At 42.2% G+C, this 12,104-nt stretch overlaps 1 long non-coding RNA gene across 1 annotated transcript; it reads right to left on the bottom strand.

Moving 5' to 3' along the window:
- Positions 1-208: 208 nt before the first annotated feature.
- LOC147577942 (uncharacterized) lies at positions 209-11,847 on the bottom strand. The gene is made up of 3 exons (XR_015254629.1): positions 11,776-11,847; positions 2,226-2,383; positions 209-294 (listed from the first exon to the last, which is right to left on the bottom strand). It is a non-coding gene; the product is annotated as an uncharacterized LOC147577942 (long non-coding RNA).
- Positions 11,848-12,104: the final 257 nt, after the last annotated feature.

Below are 12,104 nucleotides of genomic sequence, written 5' to 3'. Positions count from 1 at the left end.
TAAATATGGAGAACAAACTGAGGGTTACAGGAGGGGTTGTAGGAGGGGGGATGGGCTAAATGGGTAAGGGGCACTAAGGAATCTATTCCTGAAATCATTGTTGCACTGTATGCTAACTAATTTGGATGTAAATTTTAAAAAATTAAAAAATAAAAAAAAAAGAATTGTTTCAGAGTGAGACAGGAAAGAATACTTACTAAATGTGTGCAGGAAAATTGAAGGGCAGTGTTGAGTGGCATTCTTCATTTGTTTAACAAATATTCATTGATGGTCTGCTATGTTTCAGGTACTGTCCTAAGGGCAGAAATATGTCACAAATACAGGCGTGGAATGGCTCAGTCAATTAAGCATCCAACTCTTGATTTCAGCTCAGATCATGATCTCATGGTTCTTGAGATGAAGCCGTGTATCAGGCTTTGCACTGACAGCTCAGAGCCTGTTTGGGACCCTCTCTCTCTCTCTCTCTCTCTCTCTCTCTCTCTCTCTCTCTTTTTCTGCCTCTTCCCTGCTTGTGCACTCTCTCTCTCAAAATAAATAAACTGAAAAAATGTTTTAATAAATATATATATATATATATATCTCATAAATAAAAGATGTCCCTACTTTTGTATTTTTTCCCAGAAATTATAATATAGTTAACTTATTTGCAACTTTCCTTAGTCATATTCTAGTTCTACAGATACTCCTGGTTCTCCTTGATGAAGCTGGATATTTCTCAATACACCATCAGCGACACATTTACAAGTGATGGTTTAGGGTAGTTTCATTGTGCAGATTCATCTATTTGGATTCAAAAAACATTGTGGACTGACTCACTCTATCATTTCATCTAGGTGGTGATTAAGTCACAAGAGCCCAACTTACTAATTCACCCTAAGAAATATAATGGCATCCTTATAGAAAAGTCAACTTTGGAAGCAAAATTAGCATCGGAAGTTTGCTTAGGGAGGGTAGGATCTGTGTAAAGGGAGCTAGAAGATCTTAAATCACCCCCTTCCATACCCAGCCTTATTTATAATGACTTTCTGTTTTTCTCTTTCCTTTCCTCAAGATCTAATCAGGTTAGGTTCCAAATCCAATCCATTGGTCCTCAGGAAACCTTCTTCCGTCTGTCTTTTCTCTGACCCATTTCCATTTACCCCTGCCCAGCAAATGGGAACATATACAGAACACAGCATGATGTCCTCTAAAGGTCACAGAAAAGCAGGGAGGGTGAGAGTAGCTGCAAGGTGAGGGACCAATGTCTATATTCCAGAACTTCCTTTGAATGCTTAGCCCCCATGACTGTCACCACAACCTCCCAGTCTCTCTCCCTTGGACTCATCATGTCCTTGGGATCCCAGGAGTCTAGTGTTCCTTCCTGGGAGACTTTGCTACTGTGTTTTGATGAAGGGTCGGTGGTCCCAAAGGCAGAGAACCCTCAAAGGAGATGGAAACTCAAAAACCCCACAGATGCTGTTGCAGTCTTCCTCCCTGCCAGAGATTCCCCCTGGAGAACTATTCTTTGCTCTTCCTTTTCAGGGATTTTACATGTGTTGGATTTATGGAAGGATTGATTCCTTTCCTGTACCACCACCATTAGACATGTCCTACTTCTCTCTTGCTTGGGCTATTGCACAAGTGTCCCAACAGTTATCCCTGCTTCTAGACCATCCCACTTGCTCTCTGAAATTCATCTGCCTAAATTCACCTCCACTGCTTAAAAATGTTCAGCCCCATCTTGCTTCAAATATAATCAAAATCCTCAGCCTGGGTTTTAAATTTTTTTTTTCAACGTTTATTTATTTTTGGGACAGAGAGAGACAGAGCATGAACGGGGGAGGGGCAGAGAGAGAGGGAGACACAGAATCGGAAACAGGCTCCAGGCTCTGAGCCATCAGCCCAGAGCCCGACGCAGGGCTCGAACTCACGGACCGCGAGATCGTGACCTGGCTGAAGTCAGACGCTTAACTGACTGCGCCACCCAGGGGCCCCCTCAGCCTGGGTTTTAAATCCAACCACTTAACTACTTGCTATTCCTAAGAGCACAAAGTTGTTTGCTAGCTCTCCAAACATGTCACCACCCCCCTTATACACAGTTTTCCTACCTTTGTGTCTTTGCTCAATTCGTCACCTTTTCTTGGAACTCCTTGCCATTGATACTAAACGGTATGAAAATACAGTATCATCCTGTCATGGTAGACTGGCCCTTCCTTCAGCCCCGCAAACCCTAATCTTTTTCTTACCTCAAGGGCTTTTTGTACTTGCTGTGCTCTCTGTCTGGAATGTTCTTTACATCTCCAGCTCCTTCTCAATCTTCAGAGTTCTTCTCTTGAAGTGGCTCCCTTGCTTTTCTCTCTTCTCCCAGCCTGTTCTTTGTTTCTTTCATAGCACTTACCACAACCTGTAATGACACATTTAAGTATGCATTTATTCGTTTGATATCTCCTACTGACACCTCACTAGATCATAAGTTCCCCACTCTATTTCAGTGCCTCACACAGAGGCTATCATAAGCATGAATATTTGTTGGACGCCTGAGTGACCGTCTGGGTTATAATGCATGCTCTGTTATTAGCAAAACCACCTCTCTTCTCAAACTCTTCTCTGCTTTAACTTACACATGAATCTCCCCAAAGAACACTTCTTCCCTCAAGTGCTATCTTTCCTCTTTTGTTCACATCATAATTGGGGCCTGGCACAGAGTAGTTGCTCCACATATATTTATTTATTTGCTTTTTGCTATGACCTTTTCCCTTCAGTCTAATGAATGGTCAAGAAAGCCCAACAGAGTGAAAAGCGGTTACTGTTCTGAAGTCAGACAGACTGAAATTGAATCCCATTCTTGCAAGTGACTAGCGGGCAATCGTGACCACATTATTTAACTTCTCTGAGCCTCAAGCTTTCACTTTCATGTGTTAACAGAATTTTAACGTGGGCAGAGGTAGGTTGTTAGGTTGGGCCAACGTGTTAATCTACACTGCCCCCTAGAGGGCCTTTGTTTCTGGGATAGTGTTTTCAGAATCCCAGGAATGTCTGAAGATCTTTGCCAGCTACTCTGACGCCCTGGAAAGAGAGGAGGGGCCCCAGCACAGCTTTGCCGGAGTTGGACCCAGCATAGATGGTGTGCCACAGATGGAAAATCCAGTGGCCTGGAAGAGGGCAGCAATCCTTGAGCTGCAGAGTAACAATGGTAGGTCTAGTTATTTTTGAGAACTGGGGAGGGGACCTGATTGAAAGACTGGATTTGCTATCACTTAAGCTTTTGGTGGGTTGCTTACAGTTTAGAAATTTGGTTTATTTTTTTAATGTTTATTTTATTTATTTTGAGAGAGAGCGTGAGCAGGAGAGGGGCAGAGAGAGAGGGAGGAAGAGAGAATCCCAAGCAGGCTCTGCACTGTCAGTGGAGAGCCCAATGCAGGTCTCACTCCCGCACACTGAGATCATGACCTGAGCCAAAATCAGTAGTGGACGCTTAACCGACTGAGTCATCCAGGTGCTCCAGAAGTTTGGGTTACTGATACTGTTTGGTACATTTGTGTTAACCATGCTTAGGTGGGGTCAGGGTGTTTCTGAGTCATACATTAAATGAAGATAATAATAAATACCCACCTTTCAGGGATGTTGTCAGGATCAAATGAGAAAACGGATTCATGTAAAGTGTGAATATGGTGCCTAGTACACAGTAGATACTCAATAAACGGCAACTGCTACTATTCTTGAAAATTAGGCAGGCTTTCCACTTTTCTTTCTTTTGCCAAATGACAAATTTATTCTCTAAAAAAGGGGAGAATTGGAAAAAAATGGATAAAACAAGAACATGGTCAAACCATGTACTTTTTTGTAGGCAGTCTTTTGCTTTTTGGTTTAATAAGAAAACGCAGACGTTCCGTTATTTAAGTGTGTGTAGTTAAATATATATTAAGATCCATTAATAGGTGTAATATAATTATTAAGTGGTTGCCAGTCACCAGGAGTTGGGAATAGAAATTTATTGAGAAGGGCCAAACAGAACCTTTTGGGGTGAGAAATGTTCTATATCTTGATTGTGGTTCCTGTTACATGTGTATATACATTTGTCAAAGTTCACTGAATTGTACATTTATGTGGGTATTTTATTGTATGCTAATTCCATCTCAATAGAGCTAATTCTTTTTTTTTTTTAACATTTATTTATTTTTGAGACAGAGAGAGACCGAGCATGAATGGGGGAGGGGCAGAGAGAGAGGGAGACACAGAATCCGAAACAGGCTCCAGGCTCTGAGCTGTCAGCACAGAGCCCAACGCGGGGCTTGAACCCACAGGCTGCGAGATCATGACCTGAGCCGAAGTCGGACGCTCAACCGACTGAGCCACCCAGGCGCCCCAATAGAGCTAATTCTTTAGAAAAATCCAATCCTTGGGGCACCTGGGTGGGTCAGTCAGTTAAGCATCCGACTTTGGCTCAGGTCATGATCTCACAGTTTGTGGGTTCGAGCCCCGCCTCAGGCTCTGTGCTTACCGCTTGCTCAGAGCCTGGAGCCTGCTTCAGATTCTGTGTCTCCTTCTCTCTCTGCCTCTCCCCTGCTCACACTTTGTCTCACTCTGTTTCTCAAAAATAAGTGTAAACTAAAAAAAAAAACAAACAAATCTTTAATTTTTCTCCTAGCCTGGTGCAGCCCAGACTCGAGACCCCTGAGCTTCACAAACAGGAGACAAATGTCAGCCCCCGGGGACCTTGAACTATCAGGTTAAGTGCAAGTAGGAGGCCCCTCCCCTCAGAGTGCATCACAGTCTGGCCCCCATGTGACCCTGATGTTTGGCCGTCAGCTCCCTGACAAGTCCACGGGCTGACAGACAGGGAGGGCAGCAGATCATTTTCAATGTAAGGAGGTAAAAATCATGGTGGGGGAATGAAAAGAATACAGTGGGTTCTGTGCAATACTACGGACTACTGGCTAACTAGGTAAAGCTCCCCAGAGGATTGATGAGGCTGCCTCCTCTCCTTTATGAGTATTCCAGGATAAAAACACACGAACTAATTAGTAAACCAAAATCTCTAGCTGTATACTAGACTGTGTACTACTGTCTATAACTCTGATAGTTGTTTGGTGGAGAGCAAAAGCCGTGCGTGCAGAACAAGGACGGAGAAAAGATGTATAGAAAGTGAGACTGGGGTGGGGCACTTACCTGTGCCTTCCAAGCAGAGGTATGAGGTGGATAGGACTCAGTGCAGGAAGAGCTAGGAGCCCAATGTGTGCCAGAAGTCTGGAGTTACAGCCCACGTTTCAAAATGACCCAGGGACTGTTGAGGATTAAAGGAAGCTTATTGGTAGTTCTAACGAGGATTGCCAGATTCGGCAAATTAAAATGCAGCACATCCAGTTCAATTTCTAATTCAGATAAATAACAAATACTTTTTTGGCCTAAGTATTTTCCCGGGTTCAAACTGAACTGGCTTCCCGTATTTTATCTGGCAATCCATATGAATGAATTAAAGTAACCACTCAAAACCATGAGCTCATAAACAATAGGGAAACAGGCATGCTTCATGGGAAATGTGAGGACTAAAGTTAAGATTTGGCTGATGAGCTTAGAGCTGATGGGGCCCAGGCCAAGAAGGCAACTCCGGTGGTCTGGGCGGCCAGGGCTAGGGCTGAAGTGTGGTTTGAAAGGTCAGGATTGGTAGGCCCTCAGGGCAAAGGAGGCTGTGCTCTCCGGCAGAGTCTATGGGGATGGGGCCAAGCCCGTGGCTCCTGTGGTCAGGAGATTGAGTAAATAAGTGAATATATGGAGAATAATGGGAGCCAAGTTACTGTTGGAGAAGACAGTTACAAATATGGAAATGGAAAAGAGTAGACCAAACTGATGTTGAAATAGAATTAAAGGTAGAAGCGTGAGCCCATGGTGTATATAGATGCATATATGTGCACGTCTGTATGTATAGAGAGATAGAGATAGTATTAACTATCATATATAGAGAAGAGTAGATATATGTGTGTGATATATATGTAGTTGTACTGGTAAATGGCTTTCCGATTAAAAAAACACACTGAGAGGGCACCTGGGTGGCTGGCTCAGTTGGTTGAGCATCTGACTTCGGCTCAGGTCACGATTTCACATGAGTTCGAGCTCTGCATCAGGCTCTCTGCTCTCAGCCAAGAGCCCACTTCAGGTCCTCTGTCTCCCTTTCTCTCTGCCCCTCCCCCATGCTCTCTCTCTCAAAAATAATAGATAAAGGGGCGCCTGGGTGGCTCAGTCGGTTGAGCGGCCGACTTCAGCTCAGGTCATGATATCGCGGTCCGTGAGTTCAAGCCCCGCGTCGGGCTCTGTGCTGACAGCTCAGAGCCTGGAGCCCATTTCAGATTCTGTGTCTCCCTCTCTCTCTGACCCTCCCCTGTTCATGCTCTGTCTCTCTGTCTCAAAAATAAATAAACGTTAAAAAAAAAATTTTAAAAAAAATAATAGATAAACATTTAAAAAACCCACACTGATATGTAGCATTTACTGACTTCTGTGGTATAAATACTCCTACTATGGTTGATTTCAAACTACCATCAGTTTAACAGCTGCTCAAAGAATTCCTGAATATTCAACATTGAGCTTTTTCAAGCCCATATGAACTGACTCCAGCCCAACATCTTAGAAGGTGCATGATATCTATTTTTGTGTGTGTATGTGTATCCATAAGTATATTTCCTAGCTGATATACTATTTTCTAGTCCTACTGAAAGGGCCTGCAAGAATATGGGACATCTAGGGGCACCCGACTAAAAGCTCAGTCTTTTAAACATCTGACTTCAGCTCAGGTCATGATATCGCAGTTTGGGAGTTCAAGCCCCACATCAGGTTCTGTGCTGACAGCTCAGAGCCTGGAGCCTGCTTCGGATTCTCCCTTTCTCTCTGCCCCTCCCCTGCTCTCTCTCTCTCTCTCTCTCTCTCTCTCTCTCTCAAATAAATAAACATTTAAAAAATATATGGGGCATCTGAAAAACACAACAAATGAACAAATTAAATAAACAGAAATAGACTCAGAAATACAGAGGACAGATGGGTGGTTGCCAGCGGGGAAGGGGTTGGGGAGATGGGCAAAATAGGTGAAGGGGGTAAGAAGTATAAGCTTCCAGTTACGAAATAAGTATGTCATGGGGATGAGAGTATAGCACAGAGACTATAGTCAATAATATTGTAACAACTTTGTGTGGTGACAAGTGGTAACTACACTTATTATTGGTAATGTATATAAATGTGGACTCATCATGTTGTATACCTGAAGCCAGTATAAAATTGTGTGCCAATTATACTTTAATTAAAACAAAGGTTAAAAAAGTAATGGGATTGTATATATGAGGGTTTTTTCCCAGACGCTCTATTCTTTTCCTTTGGTCTATGTCTGCATTTATGCTAGTACCAAACTGTTTTGACTACCATAGTTTTGGATTAAGTTTTGAAACCAAGAACAATATAGTTCTTTTTAAGATGGTTTGGGCTATTTGGGGTCCCTTGAGATTTGATATGAATTTTAGGATGGATTTTTCTATAAAACCAAATAAGTTAAAAAAATATTTTTCAATAGAAGGAAATGGTACACATTCTTATACTTCGAAGTCCTCCCTAAAATGGTCATGAACTGGGGTGCCTGGCTGTCTCAGTCAGTAGAGCATGTGACTCTTGATCTCAGGGTTTGAGCCCCACGTTGGGTATAGAGATTACTTAAAAATAAAATCTTAAAAAAAAAATGGTAGTGAAATTAGGGACCCTTTTGAGACCTGTCTTAATGGTACTGGATCCCTGTACGGAGAAAGTCGAAAAGCCTGGGACAACATTTTATGAGATCTCCTTTCCTTGGTTTCTACCAGTAAGAAAGCAGGCTCAGTAACACCCTGGGTGCACATTTCCCCAGGTTATTACAACAGAAAAGAAAGTTTATCTCTCATTGATTTGTTTGTTTCAAAGGCCTTTTCAGAGCTATGAGGAATTTAGTGGTTCTTGATAGGATTGCTTAATCTTACCTCTGAAGAAAAAAATTTACAAATACTACAAAATCACATCTTTTATGGCCCGGTATCACTTAGCAGTATAAAAGGGTCTCAGAGGGGCGCCTGGGTGGCTCAGTCGGTTTAGCATCCAATTCTTGATTTTGGCTCAGGACATGATCTCACAGTTCATGAGTTTGAGCCCCGAATCAGGCTCAGTGCTGACAGTGTGGAGCCTTCTTGAGATTCTCCCTCCCTCTCTTCCCCTCCCTGCCCATGCTCTCTCTCTCTCAAATAAATACATAAACTTTAAAAAATAAAAATAAATAACATAAAAGGATCTCGGATTTGGGACACCTGGGTGGCTCAGTCAGTTAAGCATCTGACTCTTGACTTTGGCTCAAGTCATGATCTCTGGGTTCATGAGACGGAGCTCCACGTTGGGTGGGCTCTCCCTGACAGCATGGAGCCGGTTTGGGATGCTTTCTCTCCCTCTCTCTCTCTTCCCCTCACCTGCTCAAGCAAGCACATTCTCTCTCTCTCTCTCTCTCTCTCTCTCTCTCTCTCTCTGTCAAAATAAATAAATAAACTTTAAAATAAATGATCTCAGCTTAATTTCTGCCAGTAATGCATTTGAAATAAAACTATTCACCATGACCCTTCTCTTTCTGCGAAGAAAATAATAAATAATGTAAATTTTACAAACAGGCTTGCCCAGCTTCTAGTTCTGCACTTACTAGGTAAGGCTCTTAATCTCTTTGTCTTAGATCTTTAAAATGGAATATTGGGGCGCCTGGGTGGCGCAGTCGGTTAAGCGTCCGACTTCAGCCAGGTCACGATCTTGCCGTCCGCGAGTTCGAGCCCCGCATCAGGCTCTGGGCTGATGGCTCAGAGCCTGGAGCCTGTTTCCGATTCTGTGTCTCCCTCTCTCTCTGCCCCTCCCCCGTTCATGCTCTGTCTCTCTCTGTCGCAAAAATAAATAAACGTTGAAAAAAAATAAAATGGAATATTAACAGAAACCACATCATGGGGTTAGATAAGATCAAATGCATTAATAGATGCAAATATTTAGAAATATGTTACATCAATGTCAGCCATTATTATTACCTTATTAGGCGTTGTGAGGATTAAGGTAAATGAAATAACCCTTGTGAAGCTCTTAGTACGGAGTCTGGTACATGGAAAATGCTAAATAAATGTTGATTATCATTATAAACAGATGTTTTTGTGATTTCCTATGATGCCCACCTCTTTATTAGGTACATCTTGCCTCTCTTTGCAACTTGGACCTATGAGGAATTTGTTACTGTAAAAGCATTGGGTTTTTTTCACAGTTATCCTTCAGTCAGGCAATTCATTTCTGAGGCCTTTGGCTATGTTGTCTAACATGGGAGCCTGTGGACATATATGGCTATTGAACACTTGAACTGTGGCTCGTCCAGATTGTGATAAACTCTCATAAAATACACACCAGGGGTGCCTGGCTGGCTCAGTGGGTAGAGCGTGTGATTCTTGATCTTAGGGTTGTGAGTTTAAGCCTCACATTGGATGTGGAGCCTACTTAAAAAGAAAAATCTGGGGTGCCTGGGTCGCTCAGTTGGTTAAGCATCGGACTTCGGCTCAGGTCCTGATCTCATGGTTCGTGAGTTTGAGCCCTACATTGGGCTCTGTGCTGTCAGTGTAGAGCCTGCTTCAGATCCTCGTCCCCTTCTCTCTCTGCTCCTACCCCACTCTCTCTCTCTTTCCCAAAAATAAACATGAAAAAAAAGCTTTTACAAAATTTAAAAAATAAAATACACACCACATTTCAAAGTCTTAGTATGAAAAAAAGGATGAGAAAAGTCTCATTAATAATTTTACATCGATCACATGTGTAAATTATAATATTTTGAATATATTGGATTAAATAAATATATTATTTCAATTAATTTCACCTGCTTCTTTTTACTTTTTAAATGTGGCTTCTTGGGGCACCTGGGTGGCTCAGTCGGTTAAGCGTCCGACTTCGGCTCAGGTCATGATCTCGCGGTCCGTGCGTTCGAGCCCCGCGTTGGGCTCTGTGCTGACAGCTCAGAGCCTGGACCCTGTTTCAGATTCTGTGTCTCCCTCTCTCTCTGACCCTCCCCCGTTCATGCTCGGTCTCTCCCTGTCTCAAAAATAAATAAACGTTAAAAAAATATATAAATAAATGTGGCTTCTAGAAAATTTAAAGTTACATATGGGGCTCACATTTTATTTCTATTGGGCAGTGCTGCCTTGTTGGGTAATGATTTGTGATCATTTACTCAAGTCATGACCACAGCTTTAAGACGAGCTTCTCATGATTTGGCTTAATCAGTAAATAATATTTCTGAATGTTATAAATATACATTGATCATTTACCTCTACACTGAAATTATATTTTAAATGTACTTCATGTTAATACCTCTTTTCTTCGTATTATCCTGGATTCGAGGCATTTTTTATAGATTTAACTTGTTTCATGGGGGCGCCTGGCTGGCTCAGTCAGTGGAGCAAGTGACTCCTGATTTCAGTGGCGTGAGTTCAAGCCCCACATTGGGTGTAGAACCCACTTAAAAGAAAAAGAAAAAATCTTGTTCCAGTTGATTACAGTCATTGATTTCAATATTCAGCTTGTGGTGGCATAACTGTCCCTGAATGTGAACATTTTCTTCTCAAATTGGCCTGTTTGCCTCCTCCAACGCCATACATGAAATCCCCAAAGAATTGCTATTTCCTGTCAGTAACAAGATGTACCGGGAGTTTCTCTGCCTGGAGATTTGGCACTGGCTGCCCTCCAAGAACCCTGGTTTCTTTTCTTGAAGGATAATTTGAAGGATTTAGGACCTGAGGCTGCATTTGTATTATTATGCTCCATGACTATTGGGTGTCAAATAGCCCAAAACAAAGGAAACATTAACCATTTTGCAGACTGAATGGAAGCCTTTCAGAGTGACAAGTTTAATTTCACCCTCACCTCATTATTGTTATCTTAGTCTAATACACATTATAATTTAAATAAAACTTAAAATTCTACACAACAATTTGGATCATTTAACAGTACAATTCTCCCTCTATAACATCGTCTCTTATCCTGCTCTATTTTTACCAGGTACTTAAAATTTTCAATATACCTCTCTCAATTTTCATTGAATTACTTAACTGAATTGTCAGCTTTTTCTTTTTCTTTTTGGAAGTTATATTTATTATTATTTTTGAGAGGGAGAAAGTGCAGGAGAGGGGCAGAGAGAGAGAGAGAATCCCAAGCAGGCTCCATGCCATCGGGGCTGAGCCCGATGAGCGGCTGGATCTCACTCACTGTGAGATCATGACCTGAGCCCAAATCAAGAATCAGATGCTCAACCAACTGAGCCACACAGCACCCCCCTGAATTATCAGCTTTTTAACTTTTATACATGATATATTCATACCATATGCATTCTTTTTAAAAAATTTTATGTTCCTTTTTTAAAAAATGTATTTATTTATTTTGAGAGAGACAGAGAGAGAGTGAGCAGGGGGAGGAGCAGAGAAAGGGAGAGAGAATCCCAAGCAGGCTCTGTGCTGTCAGTGTGAGTCAGGTCTCAACTCGCAAACCGTGAGATCATGACCTGAGCCAAGATCAAGAGTTGGATGCTTAACTGACAGCCATGTAGGTGCCCCAATTTTTTTTTTAAAGTAATCTCTACATCCAATGTGGGGCTTCGACTCATGACCCCCAGATCAAGAGTGGCATGCTTGTCTGACTGAGCCAGACTGGTGCCCCCATATCATACGCATTCTTAATATCATGGGAAAGAGAAAAGCAGCCGCTTTCATCTGGAGCTGGCCTGGTACTCACGCCTGGGCCTTAGCACAGCTGGGAGCTGGCCTGGTACTTGTAGCTCAGCCATGGTGTTCTCCTGTTGAACATGAAAACATTTGGCAGAACAACAACAGAAAAACAACATTTCGCAGAACATAAACATCAGATATGTTTATCTGACTATGACAGAGGCAGACAAAACAAGACCGGTCCACAATCACGTCTGAGTAGACAAAAACCAATAATGTTATCTAAAGCACAAAAATGACTGAGCACATGCCTTTTTCCTGGATGATATGAGCGAGTACTGCTCTCTCTCTTTCTCTCAAAATAAATAAACTTAAAAAAACAAAGAACTTTGCAGT

This window comes from Puma concolor, chromosome C1 (assembly GCF_028749965.1).
Source record: "Puma concolor isolate L17-30 chromosome C1, mPumCon1.1.hap2, whole genome shotgun sequence".
Lineage (NCBI taxonomy): Eukaryota > Metazoa > Chordata > Mammalia > Carnivora > Felidae > Puma > Puma concolor.
The sequence above is the reverse complement of the archived record's forward strand: the minus strand, read 5'-3'. Positions and strand labels throughout refer to the sequence as shown.